Here is a 12,402-nt window from a genome sequence, read left to right on the forward strand (position 1 = left end):
TGTTGCAGTCATAAAAAGGGAATGTTTGATGCAAAGACGCCTAATTTATAATTATTTGTGGTTATTAACAACATAGTAATTACGGAAATGCCTTTGTTGGAAGTTACCCACCAGGAGCCGCAAATCCGTGGCACACACCCCCGGGCTGCCTGGGCTCGGAGGAAGGTCGATCCCTGCACCTTCCAGACCCCAGCCCTGGGGAGGAAAGCGAGGCCGGTCGGTCACTGTTCACTCAGACCTGAGAAAAGTCGCCAGGGTAGCCGCACCTCTTACTTTTGGTGGAAGGTTCCCCTGACTCCAGCTTTCAGGACTTGGGATGGGCGCACACATCGCGACTCTCCCTTTCGTACTGCGGGGCACTCTGCGAACACACCCCCAGTCACCTCTGCGCGCTCCCCGGAACCCGCTCAGCCCACAGCGCACCCCAGCGGCCGAGCGGCCTCCTTCCAGCGGCGGCCACGTAGCTGCCGGCGAGCTCGCCAGTTGCCTCCGCCGCCGCCTTGGAATCTGGGGCCCCGACGGCCGGCGAGACCCCGCCTCCGCCCGACCCCGGGGAGGCCGCGCGGCTGCTGCGCCTGCCCCAGCCGCCGCACCTGGGAGCGGTGATCACCAGGAGAGGTGGGGCGTGGCAAGAGGCTGGCCGGGCGCCGGAGCAGCTTCGCCAAAAGCCAGCCGGACCGGCGCAAGGCGGAGGGGGAGGGTCTCGGGGCAGAGGCCGGCTCCTCCGAGGGAGAGACCCCAGCTGGGGTGGAAAAGGGCACAAACCAGCTGCACAGACGCTGGGCGCGGATCATGGAGCGGGCCAGCCCCGGCTCCGGGGAGTCGAAGCTGCAGCGGGACCAGGATTCCGTGGAAGCGTGGCTGGATGATCACTGGGACTTTACCTTCTCTTACTTTGTTAGGAAAGCCACCAGGTAAGAAGAGGGCCCCTGGAAGACCCACCCGGGGCGCTGAGAGTGACCTGGGGGCTCATCTCTCTCCCTTACTGAACTTTCCTCTTCCTTTACCATTAAACGACCTCGGTTCCCAGGCCCTTTGCTTTTGAAGTAGGTCTTTGGTCCTGCTAGGGTGTAGACACCTCGACTTTATGGCTAGTACAGTCGAAAAGCCCACGCGTGGGATTCGATCCAACTTGCTCAAAAAGTTCAATGCAAAAATGTACATGCGGACCCCCCCCCCCCACACACACACAGCCCGGCTGCCCCGGTATTCCCTGAGAGCAAGATTATTTACATACATCCGCGCTCACGGGCCTTCCCCCAGCCCTTCTTTAGCCTCCCAGTCCCCCTAAATCTCCTCAGCGAAACCAAAACAGTTTTGAGCCCCTTCCCTGCGGCTCCGGAAGCACCATTTCCAACTCGGTCCCAGCAGCTCCGCTCCTCCCCCGTCCCCCCTCGCCCTGGCCCTTGGCGGGGCGGGGAAGTCGGGGTAGGGGCGAGACCACGAGGAGCCCAAAGGCAGCAACATGCCGGAATCTTCCCGGAGTAAGCGCTGTCGCCTTTTGCCCCTTTCCAGTCCCTTGCTTGGCCCGGCGCTTCCTTTCACTCTCTCTTGCTCCCAAGGCGGCGCCGCTGGAAGGGCTCCGCAGAGGGGTTCGCGGCGCGCACACAAAGGGCGCTGGGGAGGCGCGGCGGGAGCCGACAGCGGGGCGCTGACGGGTCCCGCGCAGCCCCAGCCGACCCCAGAGGCCAGCTCTTCCCGGTCGAGAGCCAAGCGCCGGGGCGGCCGCTGCCGAGGGCGGGGCGGAGGGTGCCTGTCCTTTGGGAGGTGGCTGCCCGGGGGGCAGTTGGGGCGCGCGTGGGAAACGCTCCCGGAGAGTTGGGGAGGAATTGAGGTGGAAGCCGAGGAAGGAGGGGCCGGAGCGGAGAGTGGAGGCGGGCGGATGCCCTGAAGCCTGAGGAGTTGGTGGGAAGCCGCTGGCGCGGGCAAAGGCTTCTGCACGCGGACTCCGACTGCCTCCAGGACGCGCCTCTTTGGAGAAGAGTCCCGAACCCGCCGCCGCCGCCGCCGCCGCCGCCGCCGCCTCCAGGCAGCGGCCGTCGGGCAGCTGGCGCGGGCTGCCTTGGCCGCCAGGAAAGCGCTCTCAAGGCGGTGATGGTGGAGCGGCCGGCCGAGGCCCGGCGCTGGGCTCCCCCCCGCCGGCGGTCGGCCTCCGCTCTGCCGGGCGCTCCCCGCCAGGGGGCGGCGCAGCGCGGAGCGAGCGGGCTGCGGCGGGCGGCGGCCCGGTGGCGGGGTCGGTAAGGGAGCAGGCGTCGAGTCACCGCCTCCCCTGGGCACGTCGTCGCCCCCCGGCGCCTCCCGGAGTCCAGAGTCTGCGGAGGCCGCGTGGTCTGCACGTCGACCTTCCTATGTTTGCTGTGTTGCCCTTTGGAGACAAAACAAGGTAGTCCCTTCAGCCTCCCCCCACTTGCCACTTTACCTTGGGGGCGCCCAGCGGGGGGCGGGGGGGCAGAGGGATGCTTCATTGAAAATGGACTGTCTGATATTTTTGTCTTCCTTTATTCTCTTACGGTGTATTCCTTTGGGATTTTAGAAGGGGCTCTTTTTAAGGCAGTTTCTCCTAAACGAGTTTGTGTCGATTTCATCCCTTTCGGGGGTTTTGGACCGAGGCGATAGCTTAGGGCAAATCTTATCTCTTCTGTTTAATTACTCCGCCCTCCTTTTAAAGTCCTCTTTCCCCGCTTTGGCTGTCTTCCTTCAAAATCTGAATCTGGAGCAACCAGAGGATAAACCCTGAAAAGAAAAGTGGTTTCTTTTCAAAGGACAGTTTCCTGCGAGTTCGGGGTGAGGCACGAAGGCCATCTAGATCTGGAACTATTGATTGTTGTGGGCCCCCAGTTTTCAAAGGTCACCTGCTACTCCGAGGCCATCTGTCCCTAGTTTCCTTTCACCCTTGCGCACTTCCACTTTTCTGCCCCCATTGAATGGGGAGCGGGCAGGAGAGCTGGGCTGATTTTTTTCAGTGTGTCAGGCTGTTCTTTGGAGATGTTCTGTAGGCAGATTATTAGTAGTTGAAAGAAAAAAGTGATTTGTCTTACAAATCAACATCAGTGTCCTCTTCTTTTTTTCCTTCTCTCCCTTTAAAGACAGAAACTTAGGATAGTTTGGTGATCTTTTTAAGTAGTCATACATAAGAACACTTCACTCAGAGCCTGCCAAATCTTTGAAAGTAACATTTTATTGGAAGTTAAATGGAAGGGGTTACATTTAATTTTCTTTTCACATTACTTTTTCTCCCAAGTAGCACAGGATTACAGTCCTCATTTCTCAAAGTTACACTTTTCTGTGTAAAATTCAGATCATCTGAAACTCTGTATAAAGACTTTTTTAGTTACGGTTTTTATATTATAGTTGATGTTGACAATAGGCTGACCACTTTCTATGACATGTATGTGTATATATATTCTTATATATTTCTAAGAGTTTATGTTGAGTAAAACGTGGAAAACGAAAGTGTAAAATATTTAAGAGTAGTACAGGCCCTCCTTAAGTATAAAGTGCTGAAAGTTGTCAGTTTAAAGAATACGACCTATGAGCTTGTGTGTAGTCAGAGGTTCCTGTTTGGGCTTATATTTGGTGGCATTAACTAGAGATTTAAGATTGAGAGATTAGACAGTAGTTGATTATAAAAATTCCAAACTTCTAAACCCAGTGTGATTCATATGGTTGTGGTAAAAACTTATTGCAGACATTTTAACTTTATAGCTAGGATTTTTTTTTTTTTCTCTTTTAACTAGAAGCTGTTACTCTGCTTTTATCCTTTTTGTTACACTCTGTAAGTGTAAAATGAGTACTGTGTGTGATTCAGGACCCCATGAGACAGTTCTGTAGAAACATTTAACATGTTTTTAAATTTAAAATAAATTTGGATTCACTTAGATTGGCCATCTGTGCCGGTAAACAGGCATGTTGATGGAACTACTTCCATGCATGACATTCATGCATGCTTTTTTATCCTATTCCCAAACTGAATGATCTGTACTCAGTAGTAGTCACTGGACAGAATGAAGGTTTCTGGCATCCCTAAATTCTCATTTAAATACCCGTGAATTTTGGTTGACCTTGAAAGCAGTTCGGCTGCTATATTACATTGTTTCCTATAACTATCTTCAAATACAGAGCTAAGCACCTAGTTCAAAGCTACAAGCTTGGAGCATAGATGCTTTTTAGTAATCACAGCCTGTTGATGTGAATTTGAGTGTCAGTTAAACAATTCATAACATAATCTATTGGCATAAAAATTAACTGGAGACTAGTAAACTACAACATACGGAAACTCCCACCCTCACCATTCTAGACAACTTTGCAGTTCTACCCGCCTGAGATACTACTGTGTTAATTAAGGGCTCTAATCTTCATGCTTTTGCAAATGAAGGCTTCCGGGTGCTAATGCCACTTTAACAGCTGTTGTTATTCTTGACAGCATATTAAAATAATGTTACCTTTCATTAGTTACTAATCATTTCTGCCATTGTGGGTTATGTTTTAGATCATTTAGTATTGTAGGGGTAACGTGATTGACTTCTTATTGCTTTGTTTTGTACTAGGCAAAAGCTTGAGAATATTTGACATACAATGGAAATAGGAGTTACTAATGAGGACCAGTTTTTATGACCGCTTGGATCAAAGTCCAGAAACCGAAGTTTTACACTTCCATGTAACTTTCTATGAGAGACTTTTTACTTGACACTGCAAAACTGTGCTGAATTAGTTGACATTCTGGGTCCTGTGTTTGAGACTTTTTTCTTTTCTCTTTTCTTTCATATTTTTTTCTTATCTCTAAAAGCTGTAACATTTTTATTGGCAAGATATATTAAAATCAGATGATGGATATAAAATAAATATTGCCATCCACTTTTTAAAAACACTGTTTCTGTAATTACATAGGAATATAGTTTTCAATTTTCAAACAAATGATTTGTTAAGCATATTTTATTAAGCTGTCAGTAGTGTTGAAGATAATAAAACCCTGTGGTTATTGACTCAGTGTGACTTTAATATTATTTATAATATTTTTTATGATGGTAATTCTGATGCAGGAATGACCTTTTCTTTTTGTATTGTTTAGAAACAGGGTTCATATGGTCAGCTTTAAGCTGCTTTTTTAGTGCCCTGAAAGTACTCATGTGTATCAGATTCTTTCCTCCTAAAAGAAGCTGTAGGAGCCCTTATAATGATGTTTCCCATTGCCCTTCTATCGCTAGTGTTCTCAGGGTTTCAAATTCAGATCCATTTTAGAGTCTGCAATGCAAGGTCATGATTCCTAACAATGTGGTAGAATTAATGCAGTGGCAATTATTCATAGTTGCATATCTCAAAATAAATCTATTTGCTTAGCTAACAAAAACTTAAGTAGGCATATAGTACAATTCAGTAGCTTTTTTTCAGATCTGTGAAAATGGCTGATATTTTCATAAGATCATGTTTTCAACACCTCAAGGTGTACAATTTTTAGCATTTTGAATATGGTGTGCAACAAAATTTTCTTTTAAAGTAATTCCACCTAAATATTTAAATATTTAAAATATCTGAAACTGACCCTCCCCCCTCTCATGTGCTCTCTCTCATTCTCTCTCTCTCAAATAAATAAATTCTTTTTTTTTTTTTTTAAGATTTTTATCCATTTATTTGACAGAGAGAGACAATGAGAGAGGAAACACAAGCAGGGGGAGTGGGACAGGGAGAAGCAGGCCCCCCGCGGAGCAGGGAGCCCGATGCGGGGCTCGATCCCAAGACCCTGGGACCACGACCTGAGCTGAAGGCAGACGCCCAACGACTGAGCCACCCAGGCGCCCCAATAAATAAAATCTTAAAAAAAAAACCCAAACCAGGTTTTGGCGTCTTCTTCCCTCAGGCCGGTCTAGTAGACCACAACTACACAGGCCCAGCCGGGACCCTGCGGAGCTTGACCACCCAGAACTGGGCGACCACGCCTACCCCCTGCGCCTGCGGACAGGCCAGCTCCGAAAAGCGCCCAGAGGACCTGCAGGCCCCGCCCCACGGGGCGGGGCCTAGAGGCTCATCGCGCCTGCGCGGAGGCCCGAGCGCGTGCTGCGCCGTTACTTTTGAAACGAGTGGCGGGGAACTGCTGTGGGCGTCTCTGCTGTCGCTCTCTGCCGGGGGGAAGCGCACTCCTTCGTCTGTAGGACTGGCCATGGCGCTGCAGCTCTCCCGGGAGCAAGGCATCACCCTGCGCGGGAGCGCCGAAATCGTGGCCGAGTTCTTCTGTAAGTCGTCCTCGCGCAGGCCGGAGGGCGGGGTGAACTGAGGCCAGGCCGCCCGGTAGGCCCGGGGCTCAGCCGCGGAGGCGGGGGAAGCGGGAGGGGGTGGAGGGGAGGCCGCGAGGCCGCGAATTAAGCTCTCTCTGCCCCAGCCTCCTGCCCGGCGGGAGAATCTAGGAAGAAGCGGATGCAGACGCCGCCTCCGGGCTCCTTGCTAATGGTGGAGCTTGAGGCCTAGGTGCTGCTGAGGCCTGCGGCGCGATGTAGCCCCTCCACCTGCAGCGTTGCTTTCAACTACAGAGCCAGGCACTTTCCGCCCGCCCCCAGCCTCCGCGACTTCAGACGGAGTAGGACCGGGGTGGGGGCCACGTATATTTTTAACAACCCCTCGGCCCCTCTTTGATTCTGGTATTGGCGGTGATGGACTAGAGTTAGGAAACGCCATTCCGGACCAGGACAGTTGTGCCTTCTGATAGGATCTGGCAGGACTTGTGAGGAGAAAAGGAGGAAAAAGAGGGAAAGGTTTGCTGAGAGCATTGCAGAGAACAGTTAATCAGTTGCTAACTGAGATGCAAAAGCCTATTTTGACACCCTCTAACCACATAATCTGAATTGGGACTTGGATTACAGTGAGTTGTAGTACTACTTTGACAGTAGATTAATGCAGTTTGGCGTTTTTCTCTTTTTTTGCCACAGAAATGCAGGTATCGTGTTCTCTCTTAATTAGAAGCAAGGTTTTAAGAATGTTTAATGCCACTTTTTACCTACTCTGCTTTCAGCAAAACACCCACAAACACGTTAAGGCATTTATGGTTTTATGCCATTAATGAAACTTAGCCACATCTAAATATGTTTTATTTTCCAGAGTTACAAAGTGATAATGACTTTTCTTTAACATTCCTTTTGTTTCCAGCATTTGGCATCAACAGCATTTTATATCAGCGCGGCATATATCCATCTGAAACCTTTACTAGAGTGCAGAAATATGGACTCACCTTGCTTGTAACAACTGATCCTGAGCTCATAAAATACCTAAATGATGTGGTGGAACAGCTGAAAGGTATTTAATTGTTGCAAACCATTTTGAGTTTTGCAGGCCTTGTAGAACCCATATTTTCTGGCATCTTGGTGGTCATTTTTCAGCTCTGTACAAAAAGGTATAAAACACTACAACCTCAAATATAGTGATTCTTAATTGGAAGGAAGCAAATAATATATAAATTGAAAGAAAGTCCACCCTTCCCATACTGCAGTTTGAGTGGGTTGAATATTTTGATATTAGGAATCTGATATGGCTTCACAAAACTGTCTCCATCAACTTCCTTAGAAATGATTTTTGCAGTTCATGTAGCCAGATGGAACAAGTTGGAATTTTCTGTCCTTATGATGGTGTTCACTATTGGAGAAAAATCCACTGTATATTTTTAACATATATTTTCTGTAACTGCCTAGAGTTTAAAGCCATCATTACTTAAAGGAAAATAAAATTGGATCCAACCTGGAAACTAAACTTAAAGAAAAGAACTACTAAGTAATAGAGCACCCAGTAGAGTTTTATTTTTTATATATTTCCATTTGTCTTTTTTAAAATCCTGCCTTTAATCAGTAAGCCTTTTCTATCTGAGCACTCACTGTTTTTCTTTAGCTCAAGAAATTACTATATTGAATCAATACTTGTTCTCCATCTATTCCTTTTTCCCCTCATATTTTTCTCTACTTAGGATTCCCACTTCTAATTTTTCTGTTGTAGGATGTTTCTCCCTAGCTCCCCATTTGATCTTCCAAAACTAGTTCCAAAAAACACTAGTCATCTTTTTTTCTTAATTCATGAGTCATATATATTTCTTTGTATCAAGTAGCTTTATTTTTAAAATTAGATTAATTTTTTTTTTTTTTTTTTATTCAGGGCTAAAAAGTAAGATTATTAGTAAGCAACTAATAATCTATGTCCTCTTAATTTGATGGAGAAGCAAGCCCCACCTAAGCTACTGGTTTTTGGGTTGTCTCCTTTAAGACTACACTGAGGATATTTCTTCACCTCGGATGTATGCAGACCTTCCTATTTAATTTCTCCCTTTTATTTTAGTTAAAATGGAGGAATTGCTCTTCTTAGAGGCAAATTGTTCAATCTGAATCCCCATTCCTCTAGCCTTAAGGATTTTATCCTAGTTCTTCTCTGGTATTTTTGATTTCTTTGTTTTGATCTCTCTTCAGTTTTAAAAGAAAAAAATTTCCACCCACCCCAAATCCTTAAGTTACTACCCAATTTCTTCCTTTTCAGAGCTAAATTGAGAAAAATCGATATATGTCAAGAAAAAGTTGATACATACGACAGCCCGTGTCTAGCAAGTGGCTATTTTTGTACTGCCTGCAAACTAAGAATGTTTTCAGATTTTTTTTTTTTTTTAAGATTTTATTTATTTGAGAGAGAGAATGAGATAGAGCATGAGAGGGGGGAGGGTCAGAGGGAGAAGCAGACTCCCTGCTGAGCAGGGAGCCCGATGCGGGACTCGATCCCGGGACTCCAGGATCATGACCTGAGCCGAAGGCAGTCGCTTAACCAACTGAGCCACCCAGGTGCCCTGTTTTCAGATTTTTAAAGGGCTGTTTTTTAAAGACTATGCAACAGAGACCTAGGTGGCCCACAAGCCCTAAATATTACAAAATTGTTTTGTCTCTTAAAAAAAGAAAAAAAACCACTACAGATTCCTGAGTATACTATCCCAATTTCCAAGATTAATTCAGGGCTTGTCCTGAGGCCCTCTTCTCACTATAATCTCTCTCTAGGATGATCTCTGACATGTACATAGCTTCACTAACAACCTTGGTGTAGTTGACTCACAACTGTACATCCAACCCAATTCTCCTAATTGTGCTCATATATTTCGTGGCTCCGTTGATATCTTCATCTGGCTATCGCAGTGATACCTGAAAACTAAACTTAAGGCGCTCCTGGCTGGCTCAGTCAATGGAGCATGCAACTCTTGATCTCGAGATATGAAGTTGCAGCCCCATGTTGGGTGTGGAGATTACTTAAAAATAAAATCTTAAAACTTAAGCATCATCTCCCATTTGCATTCTTTTTCTCAGTGAATGGATCAGCCATCCAACTAGTGATATAAACTAGGAAGTTGGGAGCTATCTCAGTCTTTCTTCTTGCTTACTCATAAGTAGTCAATAAATCCTAACAGTTTGAACCATGAAATCTCTTGAATCTATCTACTGATCCATCTCTACCAGCTTATCCTTCTCTAAGCCTTCATTACCTCTTGCTTGAATTGCTAATTAATTGGTGTCTCTAGATCCCCTCTTTACCTCTACTCTACTTTCCACATCACAGCCAGAAGGATAGTTCTGAAATACAAATTTAATTACATCATACCATACTTCAAATACAGTAATGACTTCCCTGGTTCTTGAAGTGTAACTTCTTTAATTTGGCCCATATGGCCTTGCATGGTCTGACCCCTGTGTATCGTACACAAACTGACCTTGTTCATTCTCCCCTTTCTTTACTGCAGTTGTATTACCCTTCTTTCAATCCTCTGGTCAGATGCTCTTCCCTTTTCAATATTTAAGACCTGTACCCTTTTCTGTATCATTTTGCATATTTAATGATAATTTATTTGTAGAACTGAAGTCAAGTGAGAACTCCCTGAGTGAGTCCAGTTTTCCTCTATTATGCTCTCATTGCGTCACATACTGCACCTTCATAGCGTTTATCACAATTATAATCTTATATTTATCGGTGCAGTGATTAGATTAATGGCCATCTCCTGCATCTTACTTGGATTAGGGTGTACTTCATGTTTTCTACTCTGTCTTCAGCACTCAGTACTATATCTGGTACAAATACTGAGAATTTGAAAACAGGAGCTAGGTTATTGTGGGGCAGGTTTTCTGTACAGGTTGGCAGAGTTCCGAAATACTAGCGGTAGGAATTTGCTGAGGATAGAAAGTGAGACCTGGGAAGAGAGTTGTTTTGTAATGCAGTGAAACAAAAAAGATTCCTTGTTATGTATTGCAGATTGGTTATACACGTGTTCAGTTCAGAAACTGGTGGTTGTCATCTCAAATATTGAAAGTGGTGAGGTCCTTGAAAGGTGGCAATTTGGTATTGAGTGTGACAAGACTGCAAAAGATGACAGGTAAGTATGAAGTAAATTGCTTCCATTTTTACAGATCTTTTTCCAAAACTGTTTTCTTTTACTAGATGAGTTCTACTTATATTGAACTAGTTTCACATAAAGTAGTTTGTTTCTAAGTATGTTAGATGTGATCTTTAATCTCCTGTGGAGAAGGATTGGGCTCACAAATTGTGCTCACGAAAGAATTTTGCCTATCACGGACTTTTAACATAATTGCGCTTAGGCTAAATCCATAAATTTCAAACTTTAGTGTTTATGATGCTATATGTAAAGCTACCATGGTGTCCGTCCTAGGTGGGCCATTTCATGAATTGTAGAAAGGTACTTTTAACCATGAAGTATTATCCTAGACTTTCTCCCAGCTTACTGTGCAGCTCTACTGTATTTCATTTAATGCTACAAACTTCTTAGACATTCCCTTTTTTTTTTTTTTAGGATTTTATTTATTTATTTAATAGAGCATGCGAGAGAGGGAACATAAACGGGGAGTGGGAGAGGGAGAAGCAGGCTTCCCGCCAAGCAGGGAGCCCGATGTGGGGCTCAATCCCAGGACCCGGGAATCATGACCTGAGCCAAAGGCAGTCGCTTAACTAACTGAGCCACCAGGCGCCCCTCCTTAGACATTAATTAAACTGAAGTTTTTAGATTATCCGGATGGGAGATGCCCATCATTATATGCTAATTTCTAGCATTGTCCTAGGCATGCTTACCTGTAAACTCTGAACTATCTCTCATAATGAAATGATGGAGTTTGCTCCTGAAGCCTTTGGTCTGTTTTAGAAAATGTTTAATTATTAACGCCATACACGAGTAACATCTTATTTGAGGCAATAGGAAATTAGACATTTAGGCATTACTAAAAATGCCAAAATGATTATACCGATTCAATATTTTAGATACTGCTTGTTATCTTTATTTTAAGACATGCTGAAGCTTTCCTGACTTGAAGTACTTGGCAGGTTTTCTAGTCATCTGTTATTTAATGACCTGATACTAAGAACAACCCTAAAAAATGATTGGAAGGATAAATGAAATAATAGAGATACATATTGTGCCTACTAAGTTTCTTAAGGACATATATTTATTTTCATTTAAAAAAAAACTCCTTTTGAATGCATTACTTATTTGATTTTGGAAGCATTTAATCAGATAAATAATCTTACCTGTGTTTCAAATAACTTGTTAAAACTTAAAATGAATTAATTGGTTTCTTTGATAGTGCACCCAGAGAAAAGTCTCAGAAAGCTATCCAAGATGAAATCCGTTCAGTGATCAGACAGATCACAGCTACGGTGACATTTCTGCCACTATTGGAAGTTTCTTGTAAGTATTATACAACTTCACACTGGCTTAAATTTGTTGTGGAAAAGACTAAGCTACTACTTTAAGAATTAATGCGCTCATTAAGTTTTTTCTTAATTATAAATGTCATGTTATATGAATGAGAAAACTGTGATAAAGCTAAAGTAATGCTATTTGCATTTTATTTACAAGTGCTGAAAAGGAAAGGAATGAAAGTATTCTACAGTACTCACTCTTGAATCTTTTGATGTAATTTCTGTCATTATTTTTATTTTCTACACATTTCTATGTATATAATTAAGATTTATAGCTATAATTGTGTCTTTGTTTTCTTAGTTACTCCTTCATTCATCAGATATATCCTAAATACCTACTACATGCCAGATGCTGTTCTGGGCACTGGGATACAGCTGTCACAGAACCAAGGTATTATCTCTTCTATGGCTTAGATTCATGCTGTCTCATGATTAATTGTATACTTTCTGCAAATATTTTTAGTGGTTTTCTCTTTAAAAAAAAAAACTTGAGTTTTTCATAAAGTAAAAGGAGTACAGTATTTTCTGTACTAAAATTTCCATTGAGGAAAAGCAATTAGTTAATATAATTGATTAGAGATCAAGGTAAACTAGCTTTTCTGACACTATAGATGGTTCAAATGTGAAAGACACAGGAAGGGTGGTTGTACTTTAGAAAAAAATAATTGTACTTTAATGATCTTATCCCCAATTTAG

General features: G+C 44.2%; 1 pseudogene; it reads left to right on the top strand.

Annotated features, from left to right (window-relative positions):
* The first annotated feature begins 463 nt into the window (after positions 1-463).
* Positions 464-12,402, top strand: part of LOC135363237 (mitotic spindle assembly checkpoint protein MAD2A-like) — a 30,683-nt pseudogene continuing 18,744 nt past the window's right edge.

Source organism: Mirounga angustirostris, unplaced genomic scaffold (assembly GCF_029215605.1).
Source record: "Mirounga angustirostris isolate CCGP_5_RB_7025 unplaced genomic scaffold, mMirAng1.0.hap1 SCAF_69, whole genome shotgun sequence".
Taxonomy (NCBI): Eukaryota; Metazoa; Chordata; class Mammalia; order Carnivora; family Phocidae; genus Mirounga; species Mirounga angustirostris.